The following is a 23,474-nucleotide window of genomic DNA, read 5'->3' as shown; positions in this document are numbered from 1 at the left end:
GTGACAGTGCACAAGAAGCTGAATATGAGACAGCCTTCTTGGCACCAAGAGCACACTAACAGCATCCTTGGCTGCATTGGTAGGAGCACTGCCAGCAGATGGAGGGAAGTGATTCTTCCTATTTAGCACTGGGGAGGCCACATCTGGAGTCCTGTGTCTGGTTCCCTGTAATAGGTCGCCCTCCCCAGTGCTATCTTCTGTTATCCGCGCCTTATGTGGGGCACCCTTGGAGTCCCCTTTAAGGTTCTTGTGTCCCGCTTTCTACTTGCCTGCCACGTCTTGGTGGAAATTATTATATTGATGTTCTTGTAAGCGGGAGACTGCCTATTGTATTTTATATGTTGGGGTTTTCCACCTCCACAGGCCTTGACCCCCATCTTTCTTTAGCAAGGCCTCCTCATCTAAACCCACCAAACAGGGTTTGACTCCGAGGCTCTAGCCTTTTTTCTTGTAGGCTCATGGTCCTCCTTTCTGCTCCAATCTGGAGCCCAGCTTCCCTGGCCCAGAGACCCAGCCACCAGCCCCACAGCCAGGGGGCCGCAAGTTCCAGGCTGGGGAGCAGCCCCCGACCCACTGTCCCAGTCCAAAGAAAAACAAAACCTAATTTCAGGTGCACCAGACCACCCTGGCCTTTTAGGATAACCCCCTCTGGCACCAGGGTCTGTACACCCTAAAATCATGTGCCCACATGGGCACTGGGGCCTATGTACCCCAAATACTGCACCTTCTCTGGCACCAGGGTCAGTGCACCCCCAAATCCTGCGCCCACACTGGCACCGGGTCCCAATGAGGCCTCTTCCTTTCCCAATAGCCTCGCCCAAACCACCAGTGTTATTCAATAACAACAACAAAAATATGAACAGCCCTGTCCACGGGCAATAGCTGCCACCAACAGAAATGTAATTAAAGAAGGCAGCGTGCTGGCTTACATTTATGCAGGGTTCGTGCTTCAGCTCCCCACTGCCAGCTACAGTCCTTCCTCTGGGGTTGCTGCCATCTCTCCGGGGTCCTCTGTAGCTCCCCTCGCTCAGCCTTCGGACCACTCACCAAGTCTCTCCATGAAGCTCTGGGATGCACTCCTTCCCCTTTGGCTGCTGACCCCTACTGCTGCTCAGCCCAGGGTTTTTACAGTCTTGGCCTGCCCCTTCTGGTCAGCTGACTAGCTGGCCAGGCTCAGCTTTTAACCCCCACCTTACCGGCACTCTGCTCCCAGAAAGTTCTGGCCTTAAAGGGGCTGACCTGTCTTCTGGTGACATGGGTAGGGTTCCCTAGGTGACAAATTAGAGGGAGTCCAGCAGAGGGCAATGAAAATGGTTTGGGGGCTGAGACACATGACTTGTGAGGAAAGGCTGAGGGAACTGGGCTTATTTAGTCTGGAGAAGAGAAGTCTGAGAGGGGATTGAAGAGCAGCCTTCAACTACCTGAAGGGGGGTTCCAACGAAGATGGAGCTGGACTGTTCTCAGTGGGGGCAGATGACAGAACAAGGAGCAATGGGCTCCATTGCAGCAAGAGAAGCTGAGGTTGGATATTACGAAAAAAATTCTCACTAGGAGGGTAGAAAAGCACTGGAACAGTTTACCTAGTGAGGTGGTAGACTCTCTATCTTTGGAGGTTTTTAAGGCCTGGCTTGACAAAGCCTTGTCTGGGATGATCTAGTTGGGAATGGCTTTGGTTTAAGCAGGGGGCTGGACTAGATGACTTCCTGTGGTCTCTTCCAATCCCAGTTTTCTATGATTCCATGATTTTGGTGGCATTCAGCAGTGTAGGGCTTCAGCAGTACTCACTTTTCTCTGCCACCACAGGGGGAAAAGCTAGCTGTGGGTGCTCTCTCTGGGCTGCCACGGAGAAAGCTGCAGAGGAGGCTGTGTCTTACTGCCTGCTCACCTGCCTCTGACATAAACAAGGTCAATCTGTTTTGCAGCCTGAATAAGTTGCAGACTACTGTCTAGGGTAATCGGTTCCAGGGCGAAACCACCCTCATAGTAGCAAGTTCTTCCTAATATCCAACCTATATCTCCCATGCTGCAGTTTAAGACAACTACTTGTTGTCCTGTTCCTTAGGGACATTGAGAGCAGTTGAACTCCATCCTTTATATAATCACCTTTCAGGTATTTGTTATCAAATCCCCGCTCAGCCTTTTTTCAGGCTAAATAACACTAGTTATTAACCCTATCTTGTTGCTCTCTCTTGGACACTAAATTTGTACACATCTTTCTTGAAGTGCAGTGCCCAATACTGGGCACAGTACTCTTGATAAGGCCTCACAAGTGCTAAATAGAGTAAAAGAATCACTTCCCATGACTTGAATGTAACACTCCTGTTAATACAACCCAGCATGCTACTGCCTTTTTTGCAAAAAGAGCACAATGACTCTTTCAATTTGCAGTCAAGTCCAAAGTCCAGTATATCCCATCAGGGGTGTAGGTTGTAGCCGTGTTGGTCTAAGAACATAGGCAGACAAGGTTCTTTGGGTGAATCTGATATCTTTTATTAGACCAACTTAAATAGTTGGTCTAATAAAAGATATCAGATTCACCCAAAGAACCTTGTCTGCGTATATCCCACCAGTCATTTCCTGCAACACTGGAGCCCAGCTAGTCTTTTTCTAATCTGTATTTGTGCAACTGATTGTTCCAATCTAAATGTGAAATTTAGCCCTTACCGTTCCTGAATTTCATCTTATTAATTCTGGACCATTTTCTCAGTTTGTTAAGGTCATTCTGAATCCTAAGCCTATCTTTCAAAATGTCTACTACCATAGCCACCTTGGCATAATCTACAATTTTTCAAAGTAAATACTCAATTCCAAGCTCCAAATAATGAATGAAGGTATTAAGCACTACCAGACCCAGAACAGACCCCTGGGGAACCCCAAGATACTGTCTCCCAGCGTGATACCAAATCTTTTACTACCCTCTGAGCACAGTGATCCAACCAGTTATGCACCTACATTATGGTACTTTTATTTAGACACGGAGCCGGACACAGGCATGGGCGAACTGGGCAGCCGCCTGGCGCCTGGACAGAAAGGGGGCCTGAAAATGGTAATTTTTTTCCATTGTCTGATTTATTATTACCATGATCTCTGGCAAAGAGCAGCTCAATACTAAATGTTTGCCTGGGGCTGCCAGGAGTCTAGGTACGGTACTGTTTAGACAATATACCCTTACTTTACTGATGAGAATGTCATGGGAAACATTGGTGAACAGAGGTATATCACATCTGTTGGTATTCCCTCCCCCTAGCACCTGCAAAACGTGACATCTTGTCATAAGAGGAAATCAGGATGGTTAAGCATCACTTCCTCTTCACAAAACCACGCTGGCTGTGCCTGAGATCACCTTGTCATTAACTAGGTGCTTACAAATAGATTTCCTGATGAAATGCTCCAGAGTTTTTCTGGGTATTGAGGTCAATCTTTCTTGTTCCTCCGCAGCCCCAACTTTTTAAAAGATGAGTACTAGATATGCCCTTTTTCAGTCATCTGGGACCCTTTCTGACCTCCAAGAGCTCTCAAAGAGACTAGCTAGCGGCCAAACAATCCCTTGGGTACTCTATGATTTATCTGGACTGTCCTAGATGATTTGGAAACATCCAGTTTGTCCAAGTAATCTCTACCCTGGTCTTTCCCTACTCTAGGCTGAGTATCTTCTCCCCTATTCTTGCTACTAACTGTGCTTGTTTTCTGAGAACCAACCTTTTTCTTGTAAAGACTGCAGTAAAGAAAGCATTAAAAACTTCAGCCTTTTCCTGATTTTCTGTTGTGAGATTTACTGAACATGGAAGGCAGGGATCTACTTTCCTTGCCATTCCTTTTACTTCTGACATACTTGTGGAATGTCTTTTCTCCCCTCACTCCTCCCCCATCCCCAATGTCTCTTGCTAGCTGTATATGACATTGTAATGGACTTGAAATATGATTCTGTATTCAGGAAGAATAGTGTTCCTGCTGACTATAGGTATACCAGTGGAAAGATCTATATACCTATTTAGCTTTATGGATGTTTATAATACCAGCCACTAAAAGCCTTTAATATACTGTAACTTATTGGGCCCAGTCCAACAGATCCTTCGCAGGCAAAATTTCAACAGGAATTTTAAGAGACTAAAGACATGGGGCTCAACACAACCTAAAATATTTAGCAATTTTATTAATTGGCTGTCTACCTGGCAGTAACTAAATTTTCAAAGCAAACTGTCTTATGTAAAACTTGTTTGTAGGCTGCCTACACTTTGGTTAATTCGAAGTTTTTGGAAAAGAACATAGACAAGCTGGCTATTCTTTCAAAATTGGCATGTTAAACTATTTATGGAAAATGAGTATAAGAAGGGCTATTCTGTTGACCTTCAAACAAACCTCTGCATATACACTCACTTTCCCCATGTTTTCTAACATGCAATATGCCCTGTTTCCTAAAAAATCAGCCCCCCAAAACTGGAGTGTGTGTATTAAGCAGGGAAGCTGATCTTCTGAACAGAATAGAAGTACTTTGCTTTGATTTCTGCTTCATAGTGCAGCAGTTGTTGCATTACTCTTCTAGCAGCTGAGGGAGCCAGTTGACTTAATGACTCATTGTTCTTCACTCCAGAGGTGTTAACAATGGTTGCTCCTTTTTAATGGTCTTGATATTCCACTAACCAAGCTACCCTTGCTTAGGGTGATTTTTGCCTTCTGCTAGCTGCTTCTGCTCACTCTTTTCCTATTTCACAGCTTTGGTAATTCTTTAGCTCTTCTCAAAATCATAGAGACACCTATGGAGACCATTTTTCAGCAGCAGCTAGGGTTTCAGCTTTAGTTAAGAAAGAAAGAAAGCATGAGATGGTTCAAGATTAGGCTCTGTCCCTGCTTTGTGCATCCATAGCACTGCAAACATCTTTTTTTCTTCATTCTCCCTTTCAAAAGTGCCTACTATATTCTGGGGCATGATATATGCAAGAAAATGTGGTACTTTGACTGCAGATGAGAGAAGAGGATTCCCAGTAAAATACAAAAACCTTCAGAGTAGGAAAGAGCTACTGAGGTGCAAGGAAAAGTAGTAGTGGGCCCTTTTTTGTTCTCTGTATGTTAGTCTTTGTGGGAGTGGCAGTGGAAATAGCTCACAGAACAAAAAAGAAAGAAATTCTCTTTTCTAGGAGATGAAGTAAAACTCTTCCCTTTATTTGAAACCCAGAATACCTTAATTAAAGTCTCAGAAGCCGTATAATCCTTCTGGTTCTGGTTCTCTTCTGCTGGCAGTAAAAACTGAGTTATAGGCATTGCTTCAAGCCAGAGAATTGTCTCAGCTACCTGTTCCTCCTAGATATCATATGTGTGGTATATATTTATGTATATATTTGCCCATAGACTTGTTTTTATTTGATAAATGTGTGGTATGGGTTTTATAAAGCCAAGAAGCAGGTGGACTTCAAAATGGGTGAGATAATTTTCTATTAAACACGAAGTTGAAGACTAGTAGAATCTTTCTACTACTTTTTTTTGGCTTTGGCTTTGGCTCTTCTAACATCTTGTGACAGCCTGAAAATTGAATAGCTTTTGTATTCAACTCTGAGGTAATGTAACTTGAGGTTTTCCTTTTCCTTTTGCACCTTGTTCATAACAAGCAAAATAATGCAAAATGGCATTTAAGATGTGGATCTCAGCAAGAGGAAAGTGTGTTTTTGGAGCCACCTTTTATGTTGTTTTTTTAGCTATTGGCACTTCTCCTGGAATGCCAAGCACATTTCTCTGATAAAAAAAAAAACCTCAGTCAAAATTGTATCATCAAAGTGCTCTTCTCCATAAGGACTCTCTGGCCCCTTCTGCTCCTGACTGTAGCTGCCTTTGCATCTGGGAGTGGAACACAGTGGGACGCCTAAAGCTGCCTCATATTACCAGCAATAATCCAGTCATTCACCTTCTAAAGCAAATGTAATTTTGAATTCAGATGTAGTATCAGTAGGGGTCTTATTTTTCCTTCGTTCCACACACCATAATTCTCACAAACCCTAAAAGAATTTGCACACATGCATACTGAGAAGAGAATGAACTCTGTGAGGCCTCTATAGACATATTTTAGTAGCACCAACTAGGGCTAGCTGCCTCAAATATTCATTTTTAGTTTGCAAGCATTTTTTTCTTTGCATTTCTTACCTTCAGGAGCAGTATCTTCTCTGGACAGAAGGTGTCCAGACTTCCAGTACTGAAGTAATATAATTTCCCAGATACTTGCTTTCCTTGATGCAACCAATACATGGGAAATGTCAGGATGAAACAGTTTTAAAAAAATCTTTAAGATTGTTGTTTATTAATGGATTTACTTTTCACCATTTATCATATTTATTTTGATGTACTTCACTATGTATGAGTGGTAAAGCTAGAGTGATTGTTTTTAGTCCATGTCAGATGGGAAAAACCTTAGGAGAAAGTAAGTTTTTTATTTGATTACTGTATGCATGAGTTTAGCAAACTTCATGTCTTGCAGACTACTCATTCTTTGGACATATATTAGACTGGACAAAGCAACATTAAATATTGTAGAGAACAAGCAGGTAGTTGCTAGCAGGAGTAGACAAGATGGTGGTGTGATTATTCTATCACTACACTTAAAATGGAGGTATTTTCCTAGTGAAAATTTTCCTAAAAGCAGCAGGAAAGGGGTTCCTCCACAAGAACATGAAATGGAAGAATATATGTTTGGGAAGTAATACCTGCCTGAGTTAAAGATAAAAGAAAGTGATGAATTAGTAGAGAAAACAGATTCCCTTTACAGGAAAAAATACTCTTGTACAGAAAGGAGGGGAAGGCACTCTACCTTAAAAAAATGTACAACACTGACAGATCTCATAGGCAGCTGCCCTCCTTTCTCTTCAGTTTATCCAAATGTAAGTGGAAAAATGTTTTCCCTTGAGGGTGGAGAGGAGGGAAAACATCCAAGTGTAAGCAATGCAGAACTGCTTTCCTGAATTTACACATAACCTGAAACAAAAATTGTAAGGGCCCAAACCTGTGACATGCTGAGCACCCTACATTTCTATTGATTTCACTGTGGTTGAAGTAGCTTAGCCTTCTGCAGTCAGGAGTGTGAATCGTTCCTCTCCCTTCTGAAGCAGGGGGAATTAAATTTATTCAGTCATGAACAGTCCTTTGTCTGTATCAATAATGTTTGGACCAACAGTCCTCCTTACCCACAGGAGATCTCTCCCTGATAACAATGGAAAATGGTACAAAAGACCAAGGTGGAATACAGACCTTATATCTTCAATTACACTTCTAGGCTCTGCTCCAACATTGAGATGTGCTAGCATGAACCTCTATTCGCATAGAGGCCATCCATAGGTACATCCATTTTTGCACTGGCTTATGCTTTGTTCACATTCAGAAGGATTATTTCACATCTGTGACGTCTAATCTCCCGTTACCACTTCCTTTTACTTTGTAGCCTGGTAGTTAGGACACTCTTCTAGGATGTGGGATACTCAAGTTCAAGTCGCTTCTTTTTCTGAGAGGACTTGATTCTATATCACCCACTTCCCAGGAAAATACTCTAACAATCAAACTATAGATGTTCTGGTGTGGGATGCTAGGCATGAGTTTAAATCCTGTCAGGTAAACCCCAGCCTCTTATATCCCATATAAGTGCTCTAACACCGGACTATTAGGTAAAAAAGGGGACACCTCCTCTTCCTCTGCCTTTTTTTTTTTTTTTGAAGAAAGGCTTTGACACCTAACTCCATGAGAAATTACAGCTGTGAATCCTAATCAGACATATACATTTTCTTGCAGCCCACAATTAAATGTCTTAAATCTCTTGAGAAGAACAGCCCTAAAGCCACATCCCAGTCATTGGCATTCCTTTAAACAACTTAAACTTCGGAAAATCTCTTAAAAATAAGACCACCATTCAAACTGCAGCGTCTAAATCACCAACAAAATGCCTCAATACTAATTTAAACAACAATTTCAGATGGGGATGTCTGAAAATTGGCCCAGGTTCTCCGTTTGGAGAAAGTATGAATTTGATTGCTTTGCCTTCTACTTCAGCAAATTAATCAGGCCTAGGGTCAGTGAGGATCTAGTCAGGGGACTTCTGGAGGGACTGGACGTATTTAAATCAGCTGGTCCTGATGATCTCCACCCCAGAGTGCTGAGGGAACTGGCAGAAGTCATTGCGGGACCCCTGGCATGGCTTTACGAGCACTCGTGGTGCTCTGGGGTGGTGCCAGAGGACTGGAAAAGGGCCAATGTGGTTCCCATTTTCAAAAAAGGGAGGAAGGAGGACCCAGGAAACTATAGGCCCGTTAGTCTTACTTTGATCCTGGGTAAGCTTTTTGATGGAATTATTCTGGAGCATGTCCATGAGGGGCCGGCAGAGGAGGTTATGCTTAGGGGCAACCAACATGGGTTCATTAGAGGCAGGTCCTGTCAGATCAACCTGGTGGCCTTCTACGACCAGGTCACAAAATCCTTAGATGCAGGGGTAGCAGTGGACGTAGTCTTTCTGGACTTCAGGAAGGCCTTCGACACCGTCTCTCACCCCATTCTCATTAAAAAACTAGGGGACTGTGGCGTCGACACCTACACAGTCAATAGGGTCGCTAACTGGCTGGAGGGTCGCACCCAGAGAGTGGTGGTGGACGGGTCGTTTTCGACCCGGAGGGATGTGGGCAGTGGGGTCCCCCAGGGATCAGTCCTCAGACCCGCGCTGTTCAACATCTTCATCAGCGACTTGGATGAGGGGGTAAAAAGCACCCTGTTCAAATTTGCTGACGACATTAAGATGTGGGGGGATGTGGGCATGCTAGAAGGGAGGAATAGGCTGCAATCAGACCTAGACAGGTTACAGGGGTGAGCAGATGAGAACAGGATGGGTTTCAACACTGACAAGTGCAAAGTGCTGCACCTGGGGAGGAAGACCCAGCAGCAGACCTACAGGCTGGGGAGCTCCCTTCTCGTCAGTGCAGAGGCAGAAAAGGGCCTTGAAGTCATTATTGATGCCAAAATGAACATGGGCCGACAGTGTTGGACGCGGTCAGGAAGGCCAACCACACCTTGTGCACCCACAGATGCATCACGAGCAGGTCCAAGGAGGTGATCCTCCCCCTCTATGCAGCACTGGTCAGGCCGCAGTTGGAGTACTGCGTCCAGTTCTGGGCACCGCACTGCAGGAGGGATGTGGACAGCATGGAGAGGGTCCAGAGGAGGGCCACCTGCATGGTCAGGGGGCAGCAGGGCAGGCACTACAAGGAGAGGCTACGGGACCTGAACCTCTTCAGCCTCCACAAGAGAAGGCTGAGGGGGGGATCTAGGGGCCTGTTACAAACTTGTCAGGGGGACCAGCAGGCATTGGGGGAGTCCCTGTTTCCCCGAGCACTACCAGGAGTGACTAGAAATAACGGTCACAAGCTGGCAGAGGGCAGATTCAGACTAGACATCAGGAGGCGCTACTTCACAGTCAGGGCAGCTAGGATCCGGAACCAACTTCCTAGCAAAGTGGTGCTGGCTCCTACCCTGGGGGTCTTTAAGAGGGGGTTAGACGAACACCTTGCTGGGGTCGTTTGACCCCAGTACTTTTTCCTGCCATGGCAGGGGGTCAGACTTGATGATCTGCTCAGGTCCCTTCTGACCCAACCAACTATGAAACTATGAAGTTGCCACTGTGATGTGACGTGATGGACTAAAACCTCTCAAGACCAAGAAATACCAAGTTAAGGCAATGCAAATTTAGATTTCAGAAAACCAGAAAAGAAAACACCTGTACAATGCGAACTTTCCTCTGCCTGCTGGAGCTAACAATAATCATTGGGAATGATTCAGTAAGGAGCTGACATCAAAAGCTGGAAGGAGCTGATTGCCAACTGACCCCAATGACACCTTAACCTCAACCAAGTGGCAGCCCACTTTGAGGTAAAGTTTTTTGCTCTCAAAGCAGAGAGTGCAGAGAAAGGAAAAGGAGAGAAATCCTTGCCTGCAGCCTACTCTCCCCTGTGGAAAGACCTGCAACTTCTGTGGATGGATTTGTGGCTCAAGCACTGGACTCTTATGTCACCTCAAACCCGTCAATGAGCCATGGTAGAGATCATCACTGAATCGAGGAATTGCTGCTGATGACAACCACACGTGATTCTGACCACTCCAGCACCCATGTGCTGCTCTGTGACCACCCAACCAGACCTTTCTCCTCCATGATCCATTTTCCTGTTAAACTTGAAGGAGCCATGAGAAAGTGATGGTGCTATTTTAGGACACGTACCAGCTGGGGCTGGATCTGTAAAATTCCTATGCCAAATCTTGCCTTAGCACATAAAGGAATTCTACGTTTACATCTGCAGCATCAGAGGCTCAAACCAGCATGAAGTGGCCCAGTTACTCCAGGGATTTGTTCTCTCCTGAATAACGCCCCTTTGGAAATGGAAACAGAATGAAGAAGTTGCTTAGGGACGCAGGAATTGAATCATTCGTTTCAATGGGAGTTCTTGTGCTGCCTTTCATTCTGTGTTTGGGCCCTGTATCAGATTTCCCCTTTTTCAGTTCCCAGCTGTGATCTAAGCATTGTGTACCATCAGGCAATTGACATGCCCGTTTGCAGCCCCTCGCTCCATCTCAGCACCGAGTGCCTGCCACGTTCCCATTCCCATTCCTCACTGGTCTCGGCACTTCAGCTTTTGGAAGGGGGACTGAAATGCAACATACAGGTGTGGGGGCAGAAATGAAGTCCTCACACCTCGCTCTGCCCCTCTTCATATCCTTTTGAACACTTGTGTACTGGTCTGACTTATCAGTCCTCCTGCCACATCTGACGAGATTAATTCCTTCCCTCACTTGGCCCCGTTGTTCAAGAAGAGTGTGAAAAATACAAATACTTACCTGAGGCTTTTATCCTCATCTATTTAATGCTTATGTCTTCAACGCTACTTCTAGAGTGAAACTGGAGCCTGCAAATGGGTTTGAAAGTGCTTACAAATACCCGTCGGACCATCAGTTTTAGCCTTGAGGCAAAACTTGCAAAACGTAGCTGGGGAAACTGCGGGCAGAGGCTATCGAACAGGTGTGTAACGTGCTCCGAAAGCTGCCGCGGGCAGGGCTCAAACTCAAACACGCATCCGTAGAACGCTAATGCACGTAGTCCTCACGGCGCCACAGTTATTTTTCATACCGAGGTCATAAACCTGTGCAGAAATAACAATAATTCATCTTAAAATGTCACGAAGATCCGATTTCGTGGATTATTTTTATTGTGCGGGGCCTCTTCAGAGGGATGTCGCTTAGGGCCTCCGCACGTCATCGCGATCCGGACTCCCGGTTGCCCGTCAAGCCTCGTTTTAGGCAGCAAGCGCGTCTTCTTTCGTCCTGCGCAAGGGGCGACATTGACCCCCGGGCTTGGCGCCCCGCCAGCCTGCGCCGGGCCCAGTTCGGAGCTGTCCGCAGGCAGGCCGAGGCCTAGAGCGCGCTTTGCCCTCAGACGGGTCCTGGCGCGACCCCGGGAGGCAGGTGGGAGAGGCTCGGTGAAGCACGACGTGGCCCCCACGGCCTGGAAGCTGAGGGGAAACCTCCATTTCAGCACTTGCCAAATCTCACAGTTTTTGGCGTTGTTCTTAAATTCTGCACTTTGCGGATGTGACTGACTGAGGTCTTTTACATACATGTATATCCCTCTATGTATGTATGTATGTATGTATCTCTCTATACGTGTACATCTATAGGTATCCACGTCTCTCACAGCCCACAAACACTCAAGGCCTGTCCCCTCAGAGCCACGCCCCCCTACTGCGCCTGCGCGCTGCGGAGGAGGCGAGGGGGCCGCAGGCGACTGTTGGGGGCGAGGGGCGGCCGCCGATGATTGGCTGGGGGCGAGGGGCGCATGGAGGTGCTCGCTGATTGGCCGGGGGCTCGCGGGAACGCACGCGACGCACGGAGCGCGTCGCCGATTGGCCGGAGGAGCGTCACGGGGCGGGAGGGAGGAGGAGGAGGAGCAGGAGGGGGAGGGGTTGGGCCAGCGCTGCCGGCGGATTGGCTAGAGCGGGCAGAGGGGGCGGGGAGGGGCAGGCAGCCGCCGCCCCGGATTGGTCGGTGCGCGCGCGCCCCTGCGGAGGCGTGCCGCGATTGGCTGGAGCCCGCGAGGCGGCCGGGGACCGTTGGAGCGCAGCGCAGCGCAGCGGAGCGGCTGAGGCGGTTTCCGCAGAGGACGGGGACGGCGCGGCCGCCTGCTCCGCTGCCCCCGGGCCGCCGGCCGGGGAACGTGAGTGCGGATGTGGGGCGGGGCGGGGCGGGGCGGTGCGGGCTCGGGGCGTCCCCTTGCGCCAGGGGGGGTGGGGGCTGCGGCCTGGGCCCCCCCCCCAAACCCGTCCTGCCCCTCCCCTCCCCCCGCCCCGTCCAGCTGCCCTCTCGTCGTGCAACACCATGGCGGGACGGGAAGGGACGGGACCTGCCGGGGCCGCCTTGAAGCGTCTGCCCGCGCGCCAAGGGCAGGGCGCGTTGGAAGAGAGCATCTCCCTGCGCCCTCGGCGGCGAGGCCAGGGGCTCCCCACCTGTATTTCGCGGTTTGGGTGTCATACAAACCTCCGAGCCGCCCCTGAGGCCTTCCCGCGCGCCCCCCCCCCCGCTTCTCGGGAGAGGGTGGAGCGGGGCGCGGCGGGGAGCAGCCTCTTCGGGGGGTGGGGGGGTGAAACTTTCCGAGGAGGAGCGCGGTCAGGCAGGAGAGCGGGCGGCTAGAGGTGCGGGGGGGCGGGGGCTGGTAGCAGCGCACGGCCGCGCTGGGGCCACGTTGAGGGCTCGGCGAGTGGGCACGCGAGGGGAGAACCGGGGGTAACGGCCACTAGCTCCTGGACCATCGATTCGGGCTCAACGTCAGGGAACACTTCTGCACGTTTGGGGTGTCCAGATGTGGAGACTGGACGGTCCCGTCGCCGGGGTTGCCTGACCCCACGTGTCTTCCCTGCCGGGTTCAGGGGGCTGGACCCGACGATCCTCCGAGGTCGCGTCCGCCCTGACAAGCTGTGCGCCTCCGTCCTTGGAAGCTTTGAGGAGCAGGCTGGACGGACACGCGGCTGGGATGATCCTGCCTTGAGCAGGGAGCTGGACTGGATGCGACCCCGGGAGGTCCCCTCCGGCCCGACGTGCTATGGTTCACCTTAGCCGTGACCGGGTCCCGTGGCGAGAAGCAGACGTAACGTTCGTGAGACTTCTAGAGCAGCGGTTCCCAATCTGCGGCACGCGAACGCAGACAGCCCGCCGGTGGTACCTGTTCACAGACTGATTATAATGACTTTATATGACAAAAACGTGCCGGGGGGTACTTAAGCTTGAACTGAAAAGTTTGCTGGCGGTACTTCAGGTCGTATCGTGCGCAGCCTGTCGGTTTGGGAACCGCTGTTCCAGAGTGAAAAGTGAGCTGGGAAAATGGCGGACCTTGTTTATAGAGGACAAAACATTTCTTTTTCCTTTTTTAGGTTGCCTTTAAAAGTACAAAGAGGAAATTGTGTATAGAAAAGTGAAAGTTGTCCCTAGAAAGCTTCCTGTGTGATCCAGGTAATGCTGACTGTTGTAACCAGCCTGTGATATCAAACATATATGCGCATAGGTGCAGATACATTAACGAAATTATTGAGTTAGTGTCTCATAATGTATATTTAACAATTCGTCCAGGGCAAATGCTTAGTACAGAGCAGTGACTTGTACATCTAGACCTGTGAAAAATTCTTTGTAGAATGTCAAAAGTGCCTGCAGCCACATCCATGGTAGGGAAGGTTAGGCCTGATGAATATTGATATAGGAGACCTGCAAAGAAAACTTTGATGGTCTGGACAGTGTTGATTCAGTAGGTGGCACTCTTCCCTTTGGAACTGAACCATTATCCCAACATTGCACCCTTTTGGGTAGGACTGTGCTGCTGAAAGTACCGTTTTCAAGTGTTTAAAGCTAAATCTCGGCATTACCAATTGACTACATTTCAGCTTGGACTACCTCCCTCCAAAATATCCTTAGTAGTTTCAGATGGAGAAGCTTTTCTTCATGTCTTATGTTCTCAATTTTTCTGCAAAGTGTGACTGCTGATACTGGCTACCGTGATCTATAACAGGCCTGTCTAACTGGTGCTCTGTCTCTTAGTGGCTGGCCTCCCCCCGCCATTGCTCTCCTGTGCTGGTCTCTCCCTCCCTCTTCCAGCTTCCATTTCCTGCCCACAGCTTTGAAGGTGGGGCATCATGGGGTGGCCCTCGTTGCATGTTCGGTTGGCTCCTAGCTACTTAGAAGCACACCTGATCTCCAGCGGTGGGGACAAATATCTTTGTCAGGCGTGCCACAAAGTAAGCCCTGCATCCACCCTGAGTGTCACCCTTATCTGTTACCCCTGACTGATCTGTTGCTCTGCTTTCTCCCATTGCCCTGTGCTCCCTGCTTGACCTGTTCCTTTGCTTTCTATTCTCTGTCCTATCTGCTGTTGTGTTCCTTGGTTTCCTCCCTGATCTGTGCACTACACAGGAAGGCTTCCCATGCCATTTGTGGCATGCGCGCTGCAGGCTGGGACACCTGGACTTGGATGCAATTTTAATTATAGGCCAGTAATGCAAAACATGTATACATATATATTTCCAGACAAATCTTTGTAAATAGGGAGTTGAAATTCAGAGTTCATAATACTGAGTTGAGGGAGAGTAAAACAAAAAGGACATGGATGTTTCAAGTATCCCCCCAAAAATGTTACAAACCCATTTGAAAAATTCAGACTAGTATTATCAGGTAAGAGATGTAGAAAACTTTTGTTGTCATGTAATGACATCAGGCAAAAAAACCCCATACAATTAGGATCTTATTTTAGTTTTTTGTGATCCCAAATCATATTAGTCCAAACTGTAATAATTTTTTTAAAACATTTTTTATGTGGTTCTGTCCTTACTGTGTTACAGAGTTTGTTGTTTGGGAGTCTGACTGATGTATTTATATACCTTAATATTTCTTTTTAATTAAACTTTGAATGTCCTGGGTATGTAAAGCTTATTTTTGTTGGTTGTTTTTGGGGTTTTTTGTTGTTGTTGTTAGGGGTTTTTTTTAAGGATAGCTGTATAATGTTACGGACCATCTTGAACATAGAAAAGTTAGGAATTGTGTGGAAAAGTTGAATACTATCATATGAATAATTGGCTATTGTGTAAATACAGGCAGTGTAATTAATTGTATGGATGGTCTCATTTGTGACATTTCCTAGCTGTTGAATTGCCATATTTACTCAAGTAGAAGATGATCCAGATGATAAGACAACCTCTGCCCTGTGATTGGATCCTATATCTGGAAAAATTATATATTTATTATACTTCTAGGTATAGAATCTAATTCTTGGAGGTTTCCCTTGCATTTGTCCATTCCCACAGCTACAGCAGTGAAAATAAATCTAGGGAGTCAGGTAGCCCCTTTGCTCTGTTCACCTCCCCAGCTTTCCCCTCTGGCAAGCCTCTTCCCCCCTCATCTTACTGTCAGACCCTGCTCTCCCTGAGCACATGGAAGTGAAGGGCAAATTTGAAAATAATAACCTTGAAATTCAACATGTCTGTAGTGATTTGCATATAGTACCCATGCACTTGATTCATCCAGAATTGATGCATGTTAGCTTTTTTTAAAAAACTGTTGCAGTTTTTAGCACAAACACCTACTTTTATATATTACAAACTATGCATGGTATTAGTCCAAAGCCAAAGACTCATGATTTACCATGTAGTTCATTGTGCTGGACCTCACCTGAATCAACAGCATTTCAAGCCATGGTGACCCTAGAGCTCATTATATGTGTGCACTCCAGATTCCCCCCCCGCAAAGGAGCCATGCGCTAATTAACCACCACTTATGACTAGAACTGGGTGTTCTTGTCATGAGTCCTGGGATTCTCCAAAATGTATATGTAGATGACGTGCAAAGGAACTTGGTCTGGTGTTACCTCATGCAGGGCAGGGCTGCACTAATCATATATAGGGACGTACCTAAATCGCGCTGGAAGTGCAATGTTCAGCGGCTCTTTTAACCTTGCTCTTTTTGCTGTGTGCCCCCTTAGCCCCTTCGCCGATGGCTGAGGGACCCTGGTAGCCCTGTCGCTTGCTCCTGATTAGCCTTGCTTCCCAATCAGCGACAAGCAGTAGGGCTGCTGGGGTCCCTTGACCAATCAGCAGTGAGAGGCAAAAACCATGGAATATTTAAAACTGGTTTTTGCAGGGTCCTCTCAGCCAAACAGCGTGGTAGGGAAGAGTGGGAGAACGCCTCCAAAAGAGCAAGATTAGAGGAGTCTCTTCCTGTCAGTTTTGTGGCAATGCAGACTGCTTTCGTGCTTTCCCCCTAGCTGCTCCTCGGCCTTTTGTCTAAGAGCAAGCAAGACAAGGGGGGATCTGAACTCAAGGCCTCTGAGACTGGGGCTTACACATAGGTTGCCACCCAAAAAAAAAAAAAAGATTCCCATCAGCACGTTTACCCAGTGTGGGCCATGTGTTTTATAGTCATACTTGGTGCTGGCTGTCTTTAATCAACTTTATAGTTGGTTTCCATTGCTGAGCACATGCTGCTTTTGGCAGCAGTTTAATGACAGACAATGTATTTAATGAGATTTCCTTGTGTGCATTTATAAGACGGGGTGCTTTTTTTACCATGCCAGTTGGAGGGGGGGGGGAACCTTGTCGTGTAGTCGAGTAAATACAGTATTTACTTTCCATAATACTTTTTCAGTATAATTTGATTTTTGTAAATTTGTTTTTAACAAAATCAAATTCTGTCATGTGTAGATATGATGTGCAAAGCTCCTTATAATTAGGTTTTGAACTGTGGGTTTTCAGCGGTCTTCTATTCACTGAATGAAAGGATTAATTTTAGCAGCCAACAATAGGAATGTAATGTTATTTTCTATCTACTAGAAGAGGAAGTGGGATACTCTGTAACAGTAGGTTGCACATACATGAGAAGCCTCATTTTGGTATTTTAAGTTAATGAGACGTGGTTCTGTTATATTAGACATCTGTAGGCTTGTGAAATTTAGAGTATTGGCAACAATTTGTAGTTAAAAAAAGACAGTAGAATTCATCCAGTGATTCCTGTACCAGTACATTTTACTCTGGTAAAAGAATATTTTGCTGAAGAAGTGATCTATTGTGTGGCATGCTGAAGCTCATATACAGGAGACCCTCGCCATTCACGGGGGATATGTTCCAGAGATCCCTGCGAATGGTGAAATCTGCGAATACGTCAGGAGCACCGCGGCAGCAAGCTCAGAGCTCCTGCAGACGCTGCCAGCGCTGTTGGTGGCAGGGGCTGGAGAGGGGTGGGAGCATGGCAAGAGCGTGCGGGGAGTTCATATATTCAAAACTGCGAATGGCGAATCCAGGAATGGCGAGGGTTTCCTATAATAAAGTAGTGTTTCACTGATGCTAGTAGAATTGGGGGTTTTACCATCAAGCCAGTCATACGTTATATTGAGCAAAACATGGTTGCAAAGAGGTGATTCTCAGTGCTTCATAATCTGCCTAAATCTAGTGTGGTTTTCACTGAGCCCTCTAAAGTTGCCTCCTTTACAGAGTTTAAATTACTGCTGAATACCACAGAAGCACTGGAGTTCTTAGGCAAACTTGTTTTTAATAGAAAATTTTAGGTAACATAGCAGGCATTTCCCTCCCCCTGTAGAACATTTCCAAACAAAATATTTAGAGCAGGGATGTCAAAGATATGGCCTGCAGCCTGGATCTGGATCACAAAGCCCTGTCATCCTGTCTGTGGTACTTACTTCCCATGTACTGGACCTGGCTTCATACAGCACATACCTGGACCAGCCCCATGGGCTGGACCAAAGCAGATCCAGGACACATGGGGCCAGACCAGTATGCACACTGTAATAGCCAGCCTCACGTGCTATATCCAGCACGCAGGGCCAGTCTTTCAGACCTGATTTAGCCCACAGTTTGGCCCCTTACTAGTCATTTGTCTTGTGCACTGTCCCCATGCTACTCGTCTGGCTCTAGGGCCAAATTAGTTTGACACCCCTGGCATCAGGGGTTGATGGTGTATATCTGTAGAGTTGTGGTACATCTTCAGAAATATTCAGTTATTAACGATAAAATGAACAGTACAGGGATACAGGTAATTCTCCCACTGTCATAACATCTTTTATCACTCGCTTTTGCCTAGCTAAACTTGCAGCACTCATTCTTCATAGGGACAATTAAGTGTGGTTAAAATAAAAATAGATGAGTAGCAGCCTATAAAATCACATCTTCTATTCAGGGGCTTCAGTTATTTGCAATTTATTTGTCACTAGGATGACAGCATTGCCCACTAAAAAAACTGGTTGTATTATACAATATAGCTAAAAATGGAAATTTGCAACCTCCACAAATTTGTACATCAGCCTGTAACACCTTTTATAATCAGCTCATTCCACAGTCCCGAGTAGCTGTCATTTAATTTCTCTCAATAAAGTTGTTCTGCTCTACTAACTCACCTTGAGCGTTTATAGAATTTCAACATAACTTATTCTGGGACTCTCTTCCTTTTGAAAATTTGGAAGCAGTCTGGGTGTTGTTTTTGCAAGTGCTGGAGTGATTTAAGAGCATAATTTTCATTTCTAAGTCAGTAATCTGCTTTGGAAAATTCTGCTCCATACTACAAAACTCTTTGGGTAGGTTTCTTCTGGTTCTGTGCTGCTCTTGAGGTTGTTCCCAAAAAATAAATTTTGCCTGCTAATTCTTGCTCCCAGTGTCATAACTATGGCAGGGCAAAGGGGGCAACTGCCCCAGGTGCCAACTTGGAGGAGGGGGACAGAGGGCAAAAAAGCAGCTGCTACTGGCACCTGCACAAGTGCAATCATGACAACTGGAAGTCGCCTCTGCTCCTCTGCCCTGAGCATGCAGCTGTGCTTCTCATGCCAACTTTCAAGATCTTGAGAGAAATAAATGGCAACGGCAGTTCCCCAAGCATTATTACTGCATTTTGGAATCTTCAGGATTTTTTTGGTAGGTGCCTTGAGAGCAGCACTGTGCCAGTGTACAGATCATTTTCCTGAGTTTTCTTATCAACATTCCAGATGTGAAAATCTACAGAATTTTCTTTTTGGGAAAGTTACCTATGGTTAGAATTCTAATATGTACCTAGCTTTAATCATAATGGAAAATGGCTAGTGCTGTTGCCCAGTGGAGGCCACGCAATGCATAGAGCAGGGGTGGGCAAAACGCAGCCCGGGGGCTGGATGTGGCCTGCCAGGCCATTCTATCTGGCCTGCAGGGCCCCTAAGAAATTTAGAAAATTAATATTAATCTGCCCAGGGCTGCCTGTCATGAGGCCTTCGATGGCTTGCCGAAACCCAGTAGGTGGCCCTCTGCCCAAAATAATTGTCCACCCCTGGTGTAGAGCATTTCTTTTAGCCAGGCCTCCAGTAATAGTCTATCAGAGTAAGTCTTAGATTGTCCCCAGTTACGGCATTGAAATGCAAATCCCTGTGTGGCAACCTGTTTGTTCTTGTAGCTCTAAGATTATTTTATGTGGTTGGTCATTGCAGTGTGTGTTCTCTATTGCTGATTTTTCATACTTGCTTGGCCTTTTTTTTTCCTTAGGGAAAAGCTTATGATCATGAAATTGTACACATTCTATATAAGGCGGTCTGAGATGGCATAGGCAATCTTAAATATGTTTGTTCCTAGCTCTCAGACTTACGGTTTTTTGCACTACAGGTCTTTCCATCTCATAAAAGATGCTGCAGAATTAGAAAGGATTCAGAACAGGTTAACTCAGGGGTTGGCAGGGTTTTTTGGGCTGAGTGCCAAAAACCCGAGCAACCCAGACTCTGAAGATATTGGCATGCTGGGGTGGACAGCAGAGGAATTGTGAGAGGCCTGGTCCTTGTGGCAGCGCAGCCCCTGCCCCTTCCCTGCTGTCCACCCCGAGGTGCACGTGCAGTTGCTGCCAGCAACGAGCAGAGCTAGGCCTCTGACCCCAGTGCAGCCACCTGTAGGCTCATTGCTGCCTGCTGTGAGCATCCTGGGCTCTGGGCAGGCCCCTGCTGCCTGCCGGGGAGCCTGGGCTGATCACAGCAGGCAGCTGTAAACCTGGAAGCAGCTGCACTGCAGTCCGGAGCCCTGACCCTGCTCATTGTTGGTGACGGCTTCAGGCAGGCCCCTGGGAACATGATGGAGAAGGGGTCAGGGCACAGGGCATGGGGAGAGGGGCTGGCCCCTTCCCTACTGCAGCAGGCTCTGGCTGCACATGCAGGGGCAGCACAGATCCTTCTGGGATGCTCCTGGGCCATGATGGGGCAGGGGCTATGACCAAATCTGTGCTATCCTGAGGCAGTGGCCTGGCTCCCGGCTCAGTGCAGCAGGAACAAGAGCAGGGGTTGGGGCTGGGGCTGGCAGCACAGATCAGCCTGGCCTGCTGTTGCTTGGGCATGGGAAGAGGAGCCTCCTGGGCCCAAGGCAGCCACTGCTCATGAGCACCTTCCCCCAGCTCCATTGCCTGTCCCCAGGGTATGCGAACGGGGTGGTGGGGGCCAAAGCAACCCAACTGGAGCCCTCCTATGTGGGACTGCTGCACTCATGCAGTTCACCTTGTCCTTGGCACCTGGGCCCAGCAGGATGGGGATAGGAATAGGGATATGCCCTCTTGCTCCCTCACCCCACTCCCTTTCTGCCTCCCTCCCCTCCCCTGCAGGGATGCCAGGCTTTGTGGCCGCACAGCCCCTGGCAGTGGAGCACAGCCTCAGCCTCGTCCCTGCAGTAGTCCCTGAGGTGCACACAGCAACAAGCCGGGCCAGGACTCGAGACCCAGGTGTAGCCACTTCTAAGCTGGCTGCTGCCTTTTGCATGCTGCTGTGTTCTGGGCAGCTGCTGCTGATCATGGAGCCTGGGATGCTCACGGCAAGGCTTGCAGCCTTCTTGCCTCCTGCTGCAAGCCGCCCGAGCTCTGTGGCTGGCAGCAGCTGCCCAGAGCCTGGCTGGCTGTGGCATGCTGAGTAAAATAGCCTCACATACCATGCTCCGGCGTGCGTACTGGGGGTTGCCACCCCCTGGGTTAACCAAACTGTTTAGGAGCATGGAAAAGCACCCATTTAGCGTGGGACTGGAGAAAATGAGATTGTATTAGTCCCAGACCTGTTTCCTTCTGTCAGAATTCACTTTTTGGTTGGTTTCTGCCACTGGTGTCTGTTTCTCAGCTCAAGCTCAACATATCTAAAACAGTTATTAATCTCTTATCTGGCTGCCACCTGCCACTGATGACAGCAGTGAAATCCTGTCTGTCTTTTGGGTTCATAAGCCAGGCATCATCTTGACTTGGAAATAGTTTAGATATGAGGCCCAAAACAGAAGTCCACATCTTGCAGGTACTTTCTGCACAATGCCTCTAAGATATGGTCTTTTCTGTTCATTTGACAGCTGGCACTCTTGTCTAAGCTCTGATAATCTTGCATCTTGATGCTTGCAGTAGGCTCTGACAACTGCAGTTTTGCTTTACTGATACCAATTCAGAATGCTGTTGCAAAGTGTATTTGCTTAGCTTGTTGCTTTTACCGTGTTATCCCACATTTCAGTCTCTCCACTGTCTCCTCTTTCTCTATCGAATCAAATATAAAATGCTTGACTTTGTTGTAGAGGGTAGAGATGGTTCATAAAGGGCCTGTCAATCTGCCCAGGCCCAGACACTGCATTCAAGACCGCTGTTCCTTTGTTCTTCTACATAAGATATCTGTGCCTAGGTTTCTGTTCCCTGACACCCAGCTCCTAACTCCAACTTGAGTCCCTGGTTTCTGATCTGCTGGCTCCTGACCCTTGGCTTGGGGCTCCAGTTTAAACCCATGCTTCAGACCTTGACTACTCCTGGTCCAGTGGCTTGTGACTGTGCAGACCCTTGCTTCCTAACATTTCCTTCTCCTGACTCTTTGGTTCAAAGCCCCAACTACCAGCAGTGACCGACTTAAATATAGAGGGAAGTCTGGGTGACAGCGACCATGAAACCATCATGTTCACTGTCCAGCATAAGGCAGACAAATCTGATAGCAGGATTGAAGTCTTGGACTTCTAAATGCAAATTTCAACAAGCTCAGGTCACTCGTAGGGCAAGTGCTCTGGGGCCAGGGACTGCAGGCGAAAGGTGCGCGTGAAGAGTGGTTGTTCCTTAAAGACACGATCCTTGAAGCACAAAGGAAGTCTATTCCCATGCAGAGAAAAGGTAACAGAAGGGCTGGGAAGCCCTCTTGGCTAAACAGGAAAATCACCGTCCTCTTAAGAAAGAAGAAAGAGGCTTATAAACAATGGAAGCACGGGGCGGGCCCCAAGAAGGACTATTCCACAATGGCCCACATTTGCAGGGAACAGATAAGACAGGCTAAAGTGGGGACCAAACTTAAATTAGCAACAAGGACAACCAGAAGTCCTTCCTTAGGTACATAGGAAACAGAAGGAGAACAAATGGGAGTGTGGGGCCATTGCTCAGCAACTTGGGAGAGCTGGTTACCAGCACCCAGGAGAAAGCTGAATTTCTGAATGACTACTTCACTTCACCTAGGTCTTTTACCAGACCAAAGGGAATACTGTGCCAGGTAGAGTAGAGGATGAGCATGGTAGGAATGATCGCCTTCCTACCATTGCCGTAGATTGGTGTATGACCAATTAATAAAATTAGAAGTATACAGAGGGACTGGATGATCTTCATCCGAGAGTGATGAAGGAGCTGGCTGAAGTAATTGTAGAACCCCTGGTGAAACTCTTCCACACCTTGTGGTGCTCTAGAGAAGTCCCTGAGGCCTGGAAGAGGGCCAATGTGCCCATCCACAAGAAGGGCAGGAGGGAGGACCTGAGTAACAATAGGCCAGTCAGCCTAACTTCCATCGTAGGGAAAATCCTAGAAAAGTTTATCAAGGAGTCTATCTGTGATAAGCTTGCAGAAGATAAGATCCTGAATGGCAGCCAGCATGGCTTCATCATGGGCAGGTCTTGCCTTACCAATCTCCTCTCCTTCTGTGACCAGGTAACTCACCACCTGGACGCGAGAGAGCAGCTTGATGTTGTATACCTTGACTTCCAAAAGGACTTTGATTTAGTATCCCATGACGTCCTCTCGATACAATTGGAGGATTGTGGGCTTCACTCCAAGACAGTCAGGTGGGTGAGAAACTGGCTGCAGGATAGGACTCAGAGTTGTAGTGAATGGATCTGTGTCATCCTGGTGAGAAGTAGGCAACGGTGTCCCACAGGGGTTGGTGCTTGGTCCAATACTTTTCAACATCTTTATTAACGACATGGATGTAGGGGTGAAGAGATCACTGGCCAAGTTCGTGGGTGACACCAAGTTATGGGGAAGCATGGTCACACTTGAAGATGGGCGACAGATACAAGCAGACCTAGACAGACTATAAAGTTGGGTGCATCAGAACCTGATGAAGTTCAACGTTGAGAAATGTAAAATGCTCCACCTCGGGATGAGCAACCCCCGACACACCTACAGGCTTGGTGGCACCAAACTGACTAGCGCCATGAATGAAAAAG

The 23,474-nt window shown here is 47.5% G+C and overlaps 1 protein-coding gene across 13 annotated transcripts in view; it reads left to right on the top strand.

Annotated features, from left to right (window-relative positions):
* The first annotated feature begins 12,102 nt into the window (after nt 1–12,102).
* The window catches only part of DTNB (dystrobrevin beta), a 296,518-nt gene continuing 285,146 nt past the window's right edge, over nt 12,103–23,474 (top strand). For 7 of the 13 annotated variants that reach the window (XM_059727619.1, XM_059727623.1, XM_019497684.2 and 4 more), the window contains exons 1-3: nt 12,104–12,217; nt 13,428–13,506; nt 22,957–23,090. The gene's annotated coding sequence lies outside the window, so the exon portion shown is untranslated. Of the gene's footprint in view, nt 12,218–13,427; nt 13,507–22,956; nt 23,091–23,474 lie in introns of all 13 variants that reach the window. The other 6 variants (XR_009462220.1, XM_019497687.2, XM_019497690.2 and 3 more) reach the window with 4 other exon arrangements.

The sequence above is a fragment of the Alligator mississippiensis genome, chromosome 1, assembly GCF_030867095.1.
Source record: "Alligator mississippiensis isolate rAllMis1 chromosome 1, rAllMis1, whole genome shotgun sequence".
NCBI lineage: Eukaryota > Metazoa > Chordata > Crocodylia > Alligatoridae > Alligator > Alligator mississippiensis.
This window is presented reverse-complemented; position numbering and strand designations above follow the sequence as displayed.